Below are 15,187 nucleotides of genomic sequence, written 5' to 3' on the forward strand. Positions count from 1 at the left end.
CTCCTGGAGTCTGCGGTTGTCCTTTTTTTTATCTCCAGGACTGCAACTCAGATTTTCTCCTTCCACCTTTAAGTTCAAATCCTTCCGGTCATCGCAAAGCCTTTTCGAACTTGTTTTAGCATCCCTACAGCTTGGGAACAGGCCCTTCGGCGCAACAAGTCCACACCAACCCTCCGAAGAATCTCCCACCCAAATCCATTACTCTATGCTTGCCCCTCTCTAATGCATCCCTGAACATCACAGGAAATTTCCCATGGCCAATTCACCAAACCTGCACATCTTTGGATGGGGGGAGGCAACCAGGAGGAAACCCATGCAGACACAAGGAGAATGTGCAAACTCCACACAGTCACCTGAGGCTGGAATTGAACCTGGATTCCTGGTGCTATGAGGCAGCAGTGTTAACCACTGAGCCACCATGCTACCAGGCTAATTTCACAGGAATATTTAAACTTAAGTATAGGGGGTGATGGATTCTCAGGGGAATGTAGCATGAACAACCAAGTCTCTGGTATTGAGACTGGCTCTAATGCAATGAGGGGTACGTTGGATCGCAAGAGATTGATTGTGTTGGAGGACTCTCTAGTCCAAGACACAAACAGATATTTTTGGGGCCAGCAGCGAAAAATCAGAATGGTGTGTTGCCTCCCTGGTGCCAGGATCAAGAATGTCTCAGAGAGGGTGCAGAATGTTCTCAAAGGGGAGAGTGACCAGCAGGAGGTCATCAAACACATTGAAACCAATGGCTAAGGAAGGGAAAAGGTTAAGATTCTGAAGGCAAAATTACAAAGAGTTAGGCAAGAATATAAAAATGAGGTCCTCGAGAGTAGAAATATCTGGGCTATTCCTAGTGCTACAAGTGAGTGAGGGTTGGAATAGAGAATAGAGCAGATGAATGCATAGCTAAGGAGCTTGTATATGGGGGAAGGATTCACATTTTTGGATCATTGGAATCTCTTCTGGGGTAGAAATGATCTGTACAAGAAGGACAGATTGCACCTAAATTGGAAGGGGACTAATATACTGGCAGGGAGATTTGCTACAGCTGCTCGAGAGGATTTAAACTAGTAAGGTTGGGGTGGGACCCAGAGAGATAGTGAGGAAAGAGATCAATCTGAGATGGTACAGTTGAGAACAGAAGTGAGTCAAACAGTCAGGGCAGGCAGGAACAAAGTAGAGAACGAGGTAGGACTGATAAATTAAACTGCATTTATTTCGATGCAAGGGGCCTAACAGGGAAGGCAGATGAACTCAGGGCATGGTTCGGAACATGGGACTGGGATATCATAGCAATTACAGAAACATGGCTCAGGGATGGGCAGGACTGGCAACTTAACTTTCCAGGATACAAATGCTACAGGAAAGATAGAAATCGAGGCAAGAAAGGACGGGGAGTAGCATTTTTGATAAGAGATAGCATTACAGCTGTGCTGAGGGAGGATATTCCCAGAAGTACACACAGGGAAGTTATTCAGGTGGAACTGAGAAATAAGCAAGGGATGATCACCTTATTGGAATTGTATTATAGACCCCCTAAAAGTCAAAGGGAAATTGAAAAACAAATTTGGAAGGAGATCTCAGTTATTTGTAAGAATAATAGGGTGGTTATGTTAGGGGATTGTAACTTTCCAAACTTAGACTGGGACTGCCATAGTGTTAAGGGTATATATGGAAAGGAATTTGTTAAGCATGCATAAGAGAAGTGTCTGATTCAGTGTGTGGATGTACCTACTGGAGAAGGTGCAAAACTTGATCTACTCTTGGGAAATAAGGTAGAGCAGGTGACTGAGGTGTCAGTGGGGGAGCACTTTGGGGCCAGCGACCAGAATTCTATTAGTTTCAAAATAGTGATGGAAAAGGATAGATCAGATCTGGAAAGCTGAAGTTCTAAATTGGAGAAAGGCCAATTTTGACGGTATTAGTCAAGAACTTTCAAAAGCTGATTGGGGCAGATGTTTGCATGTAAAGAGACGGCTGGAAAATGGGAAGCCTTCAGAAATGAGATAAAAAGAATCCAGAGAAAGTATATTACTGTTCAGGTGAAGGGAAAGGGTGGTAGGTACAGGGAATGCTGGATGACTAAAGAAATTGATGGTTTGGTTTAGAAAAAGAAGGAAGCATATGTAAGGAATAGACAGGATAGACAGAGTGAATCCTCAGAAGGGTATAAAGGCAGTAGGAGTATACTTAAGAGGGAAATCAGGAGGACAAAAAGGGGACTTGAGTTAGCTTTGGCAAATAGAGTTAAGGAAAATCCAAAGGGTTTTTACAAATGCATTAAGGACAAAAGGGTAACTAGGGAGAGAATAGCGCCCCTCAAAGATCAGCAAGGCAGCCTTTGTGTCGAGCCGCAGGAGATTGAGGAGATACTAAATGATCATTTTGCATCAGTGTTTACTGTGGAAAAGGGCATGGAATGTAGGGAAATAGATGGTGACATCTTGAAAAATGTCCATAATACAGAGGAGGAAGTGCTGGATGTCTTGAAATGCATAAAAGTGGATAAATCCCCAAGACCTGATCAGGTGGACCCTGGACAGGCAGGTAGTTCTGAGGAGGTGGGGAGGCTACAGAAAGATTTAGACGGTTTAGGAGAATGGTCCAAGAAATGACTGGTGGAATTCAATGTGAACAAATGCCAGGTTTTGCACTTTGTAAAAAAAGAACACAGGCATGGACTATTTTATAAACGGTGAGAAAATTCATAAAACCAAAGTAAAAACGGATCTGGGAGTGCTAGTACAGGATTCTGTAAAGGTTGACTTGCAGGTTAGGTCCGTGGTTAAGAAAGCAAGTGTAATGTTGTCATTTGCCTCAAGAGGGTTTGAATGTAAAAGCAGTTTTGGGCCCCACACCTCAGGAAGGACATACTGGCACTGGAGAGTGTCCAGCGGAGATTCACACAGATGATCCCTGGAATGGTAGGCCTAATATATGATGAAAGGCTGAGGATCCTGGGATTGTATTCATTAGAGTTTAGAAGATTGAGGGGAGATCTAATATAAACTTACAAGATAATGTATAGCTTAGAAAGGGTGGACACTGGGAAATTGTTTCCATCAGGCGGGGATACTAGGACTCGTGGGTTTAACCTTAGAATTAGAGGGGGTCAATTTAGAACGGAAATAAGGAGACATTTCTTCAGCCAGAGAGTGGTTGGCTTGTAAAATTCATTGCCATGGAGCGCAGTGGAGGCCGGGACATTAAATGTCTTCAAGGCAGAAATTGATAAATTCTCAGTCTCACAAGGAATTAAAGGATACGGGGAGAGTGTGGATAATTGGCGTTGAACTGCCCATCAGCCATGATTGAATGGCAGAGTGGACTCAATGGGCCAAATAGCCTTACTTCCACTCCTGTTTTTTATGGGCTTATGGTCTTAGGTGTACCCTAGAACTCTGTGGGAAGCTAGGGAAGTGATTGCTGGGCCTCTTGCTGAGATATTTGCATCATCGATAGTCACAAGTGAGATGCCGGAAGACTGGAGGTTGGCTAGTGTGGTGCCATTATTTCAGAAAGATGGTAAGGATAAGCCAGGGAGCTATAGACCAGTGAGCCTGACGTCGGTGGTGGGCAATTTGTTGGAGGGAATCTTGAGGGACAAGACGTACATGTATTTGGAAAGGCAAGGACTGATTAGGGATAGTCAACATGGCTTTGTGCGAGGGAAATCATGTCTCACAATTGCAATTGAGTTTTTTGAAGAAGTAACAAAGAGGATTAATGAGGGCAAAGCAGTAGACGTGATCTATATGGACTTCAGTAAGGCGTTCAACAAGGTTTCCCATGGTAGGCTGTCTCATGAAATACATGAAGAACTAGCCATTTGGATACAGAACTGGCTCAAAGGTGGGAGACACAGGGTGGTGGTGGAGGATTGTTTTGTCAGATTGGAGGCCTGTGACCAGTGGAGTACTACAAGGATCAGTGCTGGGTCCACTATTTTTGTCATTTATATAAATTATTTGGATGTGAGCTTTAAGAGCTATAGTTAATAAGTTTGCAGATGACACCAACATTGGAGGTGTGTTGGAACTTCTTCACCCAGAGGGTAGTGAATCTGTGGAATTCCCTGCCCAGTGAATTAGTTGAGGCTTCCTCATTGAAAGTTTCTAAAGTTAAGATAGATAACTTTTTGAGCAGCAAAGGAATTAGGGGTTATGGTAAGAGGGTGGGTTAGTGGAGCTGAGGCCATGAAAAGATCAACTGTGATCTTATTGAATGATGGAGCAGGCTCGAAGGGCCAGACGGCCTACTCCTGCTCCTAGTTCTTATGTTCTTATGTTTGTGGCTTTAATGCTTCCAAACATCTCTCTTAAATGGTCTAGTCCTAATCTTTAGACTACACACTCAAGATCTTGAAACTGGGGATATTCTTTGGGTAGATGCGCGGCCATCAAGTCCTCTTGTTAGTGCTAATGTAAAAAGTGACTAATGCAATGTAGTGAAATATGACACATGGAGGTCTCAGAAGCACAAGAACAACAAGAATGTTTTAAACATGTGTATTGTAGTAAGATACTGGATTAGTGGTGCTGGAAGAGCACAGCAGTTCAGGCAGCATCCAACGAGCAGCGAAATCAACGTTTCGGGCAAAAGCCCTTCATCAGGAATAAAGGCAGTGAGCCTGAAGCATGGAGAGATAAACTAGAGGAGGGTGGGAGTGGGGAGAGAGTAGCATAGAGTACAATGGGTGAGTGGGGGAGGAGATGAAGGTGATAGGTCAAGGAGGAGAGGGTGGAGTGGATAGGTGGAAAAGAAGATAGGCAGGTCGGACAAGTCAAGGAGACAGTAACTGAGCTGGAAGTTTGAAACTAGGATGAGGTGGGGGAAGGGGAAATGAGGAAGCTGTTGAAGTCCACATTGATGCCCTGGGGTTGAAGTGTTCCGAGGCGGAAGATGAGGCGTTCTTCCTCCAGGCGTCTGGTGGTGAGGGAGCGGCGGTGAAGGAGGCCCAGGACCTCCATGTCCTCGGCAGAGTGGGAGGGAGAGTTGAAATGTTGGGCCACGGAGCGGTTTGGTTGATTGGTGCGGGTGTCTCGGAGATGTTCCCTAAAGCGCTCTGCTAGGAGGCGCCCAGTCTCCCCAATGTAGAGGAGACCACATCAGGAGCAACAGATACAATAAATTATATTGGTGGATTGTAGTAAGATAACTAGTAACATCAGATATCTACATTGCACTGAGAAAAGGCATATGTTCTCGAACAGATACAGGATAAAATCAAGTTGCAAGGTTATTAACAATAGACATAACATCTATACATGTCACATATGGGTGGCATGATGGCTTAGTGGTTAGCAATGCTGACTAACAGCACCAGGGACCTGAGTTTGATTCGACCATCAGGTGACTATCTGTTTATACATTCTCCCTGTTGCTGTGTGGATTTTCTCCCACAGTCCAGGTGCATGCAGGCTAGATGGATTAGCCATGGGAAATGCAGGGATAGGGTGCTGAATGGCCTGCTTCAACACTGTTGGGATTCTATGATTCTTCTTCTTTGGCCGTCTCTCTGGGTGGAAGACAATTTACATCCACTTAGGAAGTGGTTCCTGTGGCGGCTGAGTACTCCTTTCCCGGCATTGCACATTCTGCCCCAACTGAGGCAAGTATTGTTTGAGGAGGTAGCTGGGTGGCTGGGGTACTCTGGATGTGACAAGCTCTTCTTGTTTGCACTTGGCCTCAAAGTGCTCCCTTCGAAGCTGCTCAAAGTGGTTGGCAGCTTGGCAGTTGATTCTTCTGAAATTGGTGTGTTCTCGAGCAAACGGCTTACATGTGTCCGTGGGATTGTTGCATTTGCTTAAAGAGGCCTTCAGGCTGTCCTTGTAGCATTTCCTGTATCCTCCACGTGACCATTAACACAGGGAGTTTGGAGCAGAGTACCTGTTCAGGGAGTCTTGTGTCAGGCATGCAGAGAATTGTCCTGGCCATTCTTGTACAACCTGTATCTTGGTACTGGACACATTGACTAGGGAGACAATACCCATGTTAGTGTCCCTGTCCTCCCAATAGATTTACTGGATTTTATGACCTCTGTGCTGGTGATAATTCTCCAGGGATTTGAGATGTCTGCTAATGACATGCTTCTGATACAAATAGGAGGGTGGGGTCCAAGGCTGCTCTGCAGACCCTGAGCTTGGCAATGGGTACGAGGTGACGGAATTTGAACATCCAGTTCCTCAGGTGCACCTGTGCATTGGAGTTGATGTTGGAATTCATCATCAATATCTGCTCACACTGCGAGGTGGTCCCTGAGGTATAGGAAATGATTTATATTCTCCAAGTGCTCGCTGTGAGTTTTGATGGTCTGGGATTCAGGGGGAACAGTAACACTAAACGTTGCAGCACTACTCTTTATAGGAGTTTGCTGAATGTAAATTGACTACCATGTTTCAACAGCGCCAGCACTTCAGAAGGAAAAAAAATCATCTTTGTGTCAGAATCTTGGAAGTCGACAATCTTTTGAGGTTGTTAAAGGCACTTTACAGATACTGGCGTTATTTCATTTCCAGGAGTATTCTTCCAACCGCTAATGTATCACAGCCAGTCTGTTCCAACACATTACAGAGAAGAAAACAAAGCATGAATAAAGCCTCTGCTCAATTTGCTGTATTCTGACTGTGATCAGGCATGCCCATCATATGTTGGAGTCAGGTGTCATCTTGGAGCTGAGGAAGACCGACAGGTCAAGATGCAACATCATTGACTGTTGTGGGCTGTGTGACCAGAACAGTTTTAATTGCATTTTTGATTGGTGAAAATGACATTTATTTAATGAAATGAATTATACACTGTAGCTTAAAAATATTCTTTCATTAGTCATTATTATCCAGGTGCAGTTTCAGCTGGAGCTGTAGTAATTGATTTTATAGTTTTTGTGAAGCTATAATGCAGTTTCCTCATCTCGTTCACTTGGCGTTGGTAGTCCAAATTGACTTTGAATTAGAATTAATGAGGACTAATTATTGAAGTATATCCACTATCCATAACCAAAAGAATCATTTCAGCTCTTCATCACCTCAATTCAATACCTTCAGCCTTAAAGCACTCACATCATAAAGATGTTTTTTTTTCAGAAATAATCTTATCATCAAAACCCAAGCAATCTAAGTCTCAAGTTGAAAAGTGTGGTGCTGGAAAAACACAGCAGGCCAGGCAGCATCCAAGGAGCAGGAGAATTGACGTTTTGGCATAAGCCCTTCTTCAGGAATGACGCTGGTGTGCCAAGCAGGCTGAGGTAAAAGGTAGGGGGGAGGGAATTTGGGGGAGGGGCGCTGGGGATACGATAGGTGGAAGGGGGTGAGGGTGAGGGTGATAGGCGGGAGAGGGGGTGGGGGCGGAGAGGTCGGGAAAAGATTGCAGGTCAAGAGGGCGGTGCTGAATCCGTGGGTTGGGACTGAGATAAGGTGGGGGGAGGGGAAATGAGGAAGCTGGAGAAATCTACATTCATCCCATGTGGTTGGTGGGTTCCTAGGCGGAAGATGAGGCGCTCTTCCTCCAGGCGCTGTGTGGCCAGGATCAGACGATGGAGGAGGCCAAGGACCTGCATGTCCTTGGCGGACTGGGAGGGAGAGTTAAAGTGTTCAGCCACGGGCGGTTGGGTTGGTTGGTGCGGGTGTCCCAGAGGTGTTGCCTGAAACGTTCCACAAGTAGGTGGCCTGTCTCCCCAATGTAGAGGAAGCCACATCGGGTGCAGCGGATACAGTAAATGATGTGTGTGGAAATGCAGGTGAATTTGCGACGGATATGGAAGGATCCCTTGGGACCTTGGAGGGAGGTGATGAGGGAGGTGTGGGCGCAAGTTTTGCACTTCTTGCGGTTGCAGGGGAAGGTGCTGGGAGTGGAGGTTGGGTTGGTGGGGGGTGTGGACCTGACGAGGGAGTTGCGGAGGGAGTGGTCTCTCTGGAACGCTGATAGGGGTGGGGAGGGAAATATATCCCTGGTGGTGGTGTCTGTTTGGAGGTAGCGGAAATGACAAAGGATGATACGATGTATCCAGAGGTTGGTGGAGTGGAAGGTGAGGACCAGTAGGGTTCTGTCCTGGTGGCGACTGGAGGTGTGGGGTTCAAGGGCAGAGGTGCGGAAAGTGGAGGAGATGCGATGGAGAGCATCGTCGAACACGTCGAAAGGGAAATTGTGGTCTTTGAAGAAGGAGGCCATTTGGGTTGTTCAGTAGTGAAATTGGTCCCCCGGGAGCAGATGCGGCAGAGGCGAAGGAATTAGGAATCTAAGTCTCAAGGCTGCCTTAACAGCAACAATCTCCCCATCAGAGCTCTGCTAACTGATAAAATCCAACCATCAATATCCCTTTTGCAAAGTTCTTGAGATAATTTCACAATTAATTTGGTTGGGCCACAGCTGGAGTACTATGTGAAGTTCTGGTCTCTGTGCTATAGGAAGGATGTGATTCCACTGGAAGGGATGGAAAGAAATTTCACCAGGATGTAGTCTGGAAGTTATCTTTGAAGAAAGGCCACCTACTAGATTCATTCCTCCCGTTGACCAACCAAGTCGTACCCTCTACCCGTCTTCACCTATCCCCATCTCATCAACCTGCCCCTGCCGACCCCATTATCTGCAGCTCCCCTCACACCCACACCCGGCCCCGAAGAAGGGATACACCCAAAACATCGACTTCTCCGCATCCTGATGCTGCCTGGCTTGCTGCATTCTCCCAGCCGCCTGCCTGTCATCCTTGGGTTGTTTCTTGAGCAGAGAATGTTGAGCGGTGACCCATTAGATATGTTTAAGATTATGAGGGGCATGGGACAGGAATGATAGAAAGCAACTCTTCCCTTTAGTTGAAAAGGGTTTAACAAGGTGGCACGCCTTTAAAGTGAATGACAGGAAATTTAGAGGGGACACAGGGAAAAATATTTTCACCCAGTAGGGTTATGGGTCTGGAATGCATTGTCTAGGAGGAACGTTGAGACAAAAAAGCTGCAGATACCGAAGTCCACTGTATATAAGCAGAAGGCTGGAAGAATACAACAAGCCAGGCAACATCAGGAGGTGGAGAAGTCAACATTTCAGGTGTAACCGTTCTTTAGGCAGAAAACCTCACAATCTTTAAGAAGTACTTCGATGAGCACTTGAAGGAGCACAGCATTCAAAACAATGAGCTAGTGCTGGAAGTTGGGACTAGTGTAGATTTATTGTACTTTTGGCAATACATACTCAATAGGAAGAATGGTCTCTTCTGTACTGTATGATTCTATCAAGGGTTTATCCAAGAATGAAATTTGACCAATGTGGCTGATGAGAAAGAGAAATCTATTTAAAGAGTATCCAACATCAAAATGGTTTAAAGAGGAACTCCCTTTGAATGGCTTTATATGTTTTAATGACATCCCTTCAGCAAAGGGAACTTGTCATCTGACCAGCCTGGCTTGCATATGACTCCAGCACTAAGACATATGTTTTCATCTTAAAATTTGGAACACACAATTAACACTCCCCGGCATAAAGTAACATCTGGCTTGTCTATCATATCCAGAATGAGAGATGTTTGTTGTATAGAAGTGAAAAGGACACTGAAATCACTCCACAAAAGCTGGTATCCCGTCACTAAGCCACTCTTTATTTGCACGTGTATAGTACATGACACTGACCCAGCTAGCTCAGAACCAGCTCCGAGTGTGAACAGAACCTCTGACACTCTGTTTCTGATCGGCATGGACGGGTTGGACCGAAGGGTCTGTTTCCATGCTGTACATCTCTATGACTCTATGAGTCTATATTGATCAACCAGGACTCCCTGATTGGACCAGGTTAGCAGCCCCAAACAGGGAACTCCTATTCTATGACATCCACCTGGCTGATCTCATTCCAATCGCTGCAGATACATTTTGTTTTTTTTTGGTTATGTAACAAAGATGGTGGAAAGGCATTTAAATGAACTGATGATACATTTACACTGCAGGCTTAAGATAAGAATATTACTGATGTTAATGTTACATAATCTAAAGTTAGGTCTAAAAGGTTCTTATTTCGGGCTATGGTCTATATGCATCACTTTGATTATTTCTGTGCCATGTTTGGGATATAGCATATTGGAAGTTCATTTTCCATCTCCAAAGGTCGGCTGCTAGCTAACATTGAAGAATATTTGGGTCTCAGAGTTCTGCTTCTTCTTTGTCGGACCATGATTCCAAAAGCAAAACTGTTGAAAATCAATATTGATCTCAAAGTTGTAGCATAACACCATTCAGAGAATATTCACTGGACATACTTCTCAGCATCTTCAATCCTGTAATAGTTTATCAAAATACCTGAAAAATTTCAAATTATGTGTCAATCACAGCTCAATGAATATGATTTCACCATCTTTTTGAGGGTTTCTGACATATGCCATTAAATGGACCAATGACAAACACCAAGAATAGTTCAAGATGCAGTAACATTCTGTAGACATTAGATGCCAGGTTTTGAGATTGATTTTCCATTCTCATGTTACAATTAGACCAGTGAATGCACTAACTAAGGAACCATTACTGGAACATCGCGGTCAACTAACATATGCAGAATATTTTATACCCATCCGAGAAAACAGACAGAAGGATAGTTTTATGCCTTCATCAAAAAATGGCAACTCTTTACCATGTAGTAGTGCTCAGGTAGTGCATGGAAGTGTGAGCCTGGATCACTTGAGTAGTATTTAAACACATTGCATTATCAAACCAGAGGCAAGGGTGCTGGCCATAGGATTAGAGCATTCCCTAACTAACTCAGTCTGTTATTGGGGAAGGCAACGTCTTATGGGATTATCACTTGAGTGTCAATCCCGCAATTTAAGTAATGGAGGCCTATCTTCAAAACTGCTATGACAGATGATGGAATTTGAATTGAATAAAACTCTGAAATTAAGAGTCAAATGAGAATTGTGCAATTGTTGCTTTTACTCTTAAAATAAAATCTGAATCACTCATGTCCTTCACTGAGATTAATGTAGTCTGATGTTTGCTGGTTAGAATTGACATGGTGGGCCAAAAGACCCATTTCTTGGCTCTATGCCTCTCTATTAGGGATGGAAACCAGGTCTAACCAAAATGAATTGAGCCCAGACCCACAGCAATGTGGTTAAATCTTGACTGCCCTCTGGATATTAGGGATGGGCAGTAAATACTGGCCTGCCAGTGACACCCTCGTCCCGTGAATGAATAAAAACAAGCTGAGCAAGGAAATTATTCAAAGAAAGCTAAGTGCTCTCTCTTTCTCATCCATATCAACATAAGGTAGCCTGATGATTCTCCTGAAACACAACGTGTATGTTTGTTCAATATTCGGCATACACATACCTCAAAATTGCAAATGTATTGTCAAAATATTGAAACGATATCCAATTTGAAAATGACAGCAGTTGATGCAAGTGAACTTGGAGTGTTGGAATTGTAAACTTTATCACTGAATTTAAAGTGTGATTCCCAATCATTTTGATTTGTTATGGTTTATGTGTAATGCACCAGCTGTTCTTGAATGAAAACATGAATGACTTATTTCCTAATGTATGCTGGATTTACTGTCTTTGTAATTGTAGCTTCAAATTATATTTTATTATGAATCACTATCTTTGAATACCATATTTGCTGAGAGTCTCATTCATCATTTCCACTCATTTTCACATTCTTTCGAACAAAGGTGTTACTTTTTAAAAACATTTTCTGGGTAGTCCAAGATGGAGGACAGGAAAAATTTCTGTTTGTAACAGCTGCTACTTTTTTTGAGGTATTTTAGGTGCTGGAGGTGATTTCCTCAAATTCCAGGAGCAGCAATTACTGTGTTATATGCTGTTGCATTGTTTTGGAACTTTGGAAAAAAAAGTCAAAACAACAGCAGTTTCAAAAGGGAGAAGAACAGACAAAGGAAGCACATGGTGAGGTCATTGCAGCAGAGGGAGAGAAAGAAAGAAACTAACACTGCTTTTGCTGTTTGAATTCATGTATCGCTGGACATTGGAGGGCGTCTGGGAAAATTAACATACAGTGGAATTCACAACTGATCTTGGAGGAACTGTTGGTGAGGTTCACAGCACAGAAGCAGATAAGTATGTTGTTGTTTTAAGTGTGACTTACAGAAGGTCTGCAGTAGCGAGTAGAGTGGGTTCTTCGTGATTATATGTTTTTGGAGATATGTGTCTTGATTAAATTTCAAATATAAGTCATAACCATTAATTTAACCTTGGACAGTGTTTGTAGAGGAATAAGATGGTGTTATTTTCTGGGTCTGTAGATTGTGAAGAAGCAAAAATGGTCTTTAGTAGAGTGATATGCACTTCTTGTCAGATGTGGGAGTTTAAAGAGAGTTTAAGAGTTACAGCAGCATATATATGCCATAAATGCTGTTGGTTGTGAATTTTATCAGATTGAATGGATCGGTTGGAGAGACAGTTAGAAACGATGAGGAATTTGCAACAGCAATAGTATGTGATGGATGGCCGTTATAGAAAGGGGGGGATGTCTCAGATACAGTCACATAGATGGGTTAACTCCAGGAAAGGTTAGAGAGGTAGGCAGCTAATGCAGGAGTCTTTTGTGGATATACCCATTTCAAAAGGTATGCTGTTTTGGAAAATGTAGGGGGTGATGGATTCTCAGGAGAACGTAGCACGAACAGTCAAGTTTCTGGTATTGAGACTGGCTCTAATGCAATGAGGGGTACGTTGGGTTACAAGAGATCAGTTGTGTTAGGCGATTCTCTAGTCTGAGGTACAGACAAATGTTTCTGTGGCCAGCAGCAACAAAGCAGAAATCTGTGTTGCTTCCCTGGTGCCAGGATCAAGGATGTCTCTGAGAGGGTGCAGAATGTTCTCACGGGGGAGAATGGTAAAACATTGGAAAAAATGTACAACATTTACTCTCTTATTGCACAAATGAATGAGATCATGGATAATTTGTGACCCAATCCAATACAAGCAAATCAGTCTTGTATTTCTTCCAACCTTTCAGTTTACAACAATAGATCAATCTCAGTTTGAAAGTGAGATTCATCCAATACCACATGTGACAATTTGTGGAGGAGTGTTTGCTAATTTTATTCATGAAAGATGTTCCTTCTTTTAAATTCTGACCCTGGTTATTTTCGAAGCTGTGTTGTTTTCAGAGGTTGATGATGGTGGAGATTCAGAAGGGAAAATTAATCCTTTTCTCTGAATTATTATTTATGCAATGGAAGAGAAAATTACACACCAAAGGCTTCTTTATTTTCAAACTAAGTTAAAAATCACACAACACCAGGTTATAGTCCAACAGGTTTAATTGGAAGCACACTAGCTTTTGGAGCATCTAGCTTTCATCAGGTGATAGTGGAGGGCTCAATCCTAACACACAGAATTTATAGTAAAAATTTACAGTGTGATGTAACTGAAATTATACATTGAAAAATTGGTTGTCTGTTAAGTCTTTCATCTGTTTGAATACCATGATAGTTTCACTTCTTTTATATGTAAATCACAACACCTTTTTTTAAAAAGTCGCATTCTCAGGTTAGCTGTTAACAATGGTGATAGCTAGACAATATGTTGAAGGTGTTGGCCCCCTGTGTTCTCTGTCTATGCCATGATTCTAATCTAAAAAGTGAGATATCGAAGTTTTACATGAATTCATGCAGTTTTTTGAGCTCAGAGTTCTACACGAATGCATGCAGTTTTTGAGCAAAGTGCAATGTAACTCTGCAAGTACAAATTCACCCCACAAAATATATGTGTGCATATGGGTCTTTGTCTGTGTGTGTGTGTGTCTGTCTGGGTTGGGGGTTGTGAGTGTGAGAAAGTGTATGCATGTGTTTAGTGAGTGTAGAGTGTCTTAAGTCCCTGAGAGGATGTATGTGTGAGTATGGGAGTGTTTGTGTCTGTAAAGATGTGTATGAGTGTCTACGTGCATGTCTGTGTGTATGTGTGTTCATGTGTATGTGTGTGTATAGGGGTGTCCATGTGTATGTGTGTCCATGTGTATGTGTGTGTAGGAGTGTCTGTGTGTGTGTATAGTGCAATGGTGGTCACCTGTAAAGTGACATAAACCCAAGGTCCCGGTTGAGGCCCTCCCTATGGGTACCAAACTTAGTTATCAGTCTCTATTCAGCCACTTTTCTCTGCTGCCTGTCCTGAAGTCCGCCTTGGAGGATGGTCATCCGAAGGTCCGAGGTCGAATGTCCTGGACCACTGAAGTGTTCCCCAACTGGGAGGGAACCCTCCTGTCTGTTGATTGTTGTGCGGTGCCCATTCATCTGTTGTCGTAGCCTTTGCTCGGTTTCCCCAATGTACCATGCCTCCGGGCATCCTTGCCTGCAACGTATAAGATAGACAATGTTGGCTGAGTCACATGAGTACCTGCCATGGATAAGGTGGGAGGTGTCCCCACGCGTAATGGTGGTATCTATGTCCACACTCTGACACGTCTTGCAGTGTCTACCGTGACAGGGTTGTATTGAGTTGTCCTGACAGCCGGGCAGCTTGCTATAAACAATGATCTGTTTGAGGTTTGGCGGTTGTTTAAAGACAAGTAGTGGAGATGTGGGGAAGGTCTTGGTGAGGTGCTCATCCTCATTGATAATGTGCTGCAAGTCACAAAGAACATGGCATAGTTTTTCAGCTCCTGATAAGTACTGAATAACGAAGGGTACCCTGTCAGTTGCAGCACGTGTCTGTCTCCTGAGGAGGTCATTACAGTTCCTTGCTGTGGCACGTCGAAACTGGCACTCGATGAGTTGGGCATCGTACCCCATTCTTGTGAGGGCATATCTGAGTACTTACAGGTGTCCGTTATGTTCCTCCTCATCTGGGCAGATCTGTTGTATGCGTAGGGTTTGTCCATAGGGGATGGCTGTTTTAATATGTTTTGGGTGGAAGCTGGAGAAGTGTAGCATTGTGAGGTTGTCTGTGGGTTTGCGGTAGAGTGTGGTGCTGAGGTGTCTATCCTTGATGGAGATGCATGTGTCCAAGAATGAGACAGATAGTCGAGAGTAGTCCATGGTGAGTTTGATGGTGGGATGAAACTTGTTGATGTCACTGAATAGTTTTATCAGTGACTCCTTGCCATGGATCCAGAGGAAGAAAATGTCATCAATGTACCTGGTGTATAATGTTGGTTGGAGATCCTGCATAGTGAAGAAGTCTTGTTTGAGCTATTTTTGAACTATTTTCCCTGGAGTCTCAGAGGTTGAGGGGTGATCTCACAGAGGCTTCTAAAAT

The sequence above is a fragment of the Chiloscyllium punctatum genome, chromosome 26 (assembly GCF_047496795.1).
Source record: "Chiloscyllium punctatum isolate Juve2018m chromosome 26, sChiPun1.3, whole genome shotgun sequence".
Classification (NCBI taxonomy): domain Eukaryota; kingdom Metazoa; phylum Chordata; class Chondrichthyes; order Orectolobiformes; family Hemiscylliidae; genus Chiloscyllium; species Chiloscyllium punctatum.